We start from the raw sequence: 324 nt of genomic DNA, 5'->3' as shown, positions 1-324 counted from the left end.
CATGTGGGAGGGCCCGTTCAAGGTTGTTCATGTTTCCAGGCCCGACTCCGCGCACTTGGAGACTCAGGAGGGGGTGCCGGTCCAGAACGCATGGAACATCTAGCACCTCCGGAGGTTCTACCCCTAAAAAGGCCCAGAGCCTGTGAAGAAGGCGAATGCCTGTGAAGCCGTCGCGTTTTGGAAAAGGCCCGGAGCCTGTGAAGAAGGCGAATGCCTATGAAGCCGTCACATTTTGGAAAAGGCCCAGAGCCTATGAAGAAGGCGAATGCCTGTGAAGCCGTCGCGTTTTGGAAAAGGCCTGGAGCCTGTGAAGAAGGCGAATGC

This window comes from Triticum aestivum, chromosome 2A, assembly GCF_018294505.1.
Source record: "Triticum aestivum cultivar Chinese Spring chromosome 2A, IWGSC CS RefSeq v2.1, whole genome shotgun sequence".
Lineage (NCBI taxonomy): Eukaryota > Viridiplantae > Streptophyta > Magnoliopsida > Poales > Poaceae > Triticum > Triticum aestivum.
Note: the sequence above shows the minus strand (reverse complement) of the source record.